Raw genomic sequence first — 257 nt, forward strand, 5'->3', positions numbered from 1 at the left:
CACGCTGACTGAACTCCCAACGATTTTGTCACGAAATCCCGAGCAGAAGGAACAGATGTGGATATTTAGAAGAAAACATGAAAGTTCCAACGGAAATCGAGTGGTGAAGAAAGGGAAGGATTGCGGGAAAGGAGACACAAGAGAGACAGACAGATAAGCAGATGAACAAAGACCAAGATAAATGGTTTTGCTTCTCAGAATTCATATTATCATTATTGCATCGCAGTTTCCGGGATCAATATAATCATATATACGTT

Source organism: Penaeus monodon, chromosome 29 (assembly GCF_015228065.2).
Source record: "Penaeus monodon isolate SGIC_2016 chromosome 29, NSTDA_Pmon_1, whole genome shotgun sequence".
Lineage (NCBI taxonomy): Eukaryota > Metazoa > Arthropoda > Malacostraca > Decapoda > Penaeidae > Penaeus > Penaeus monodon.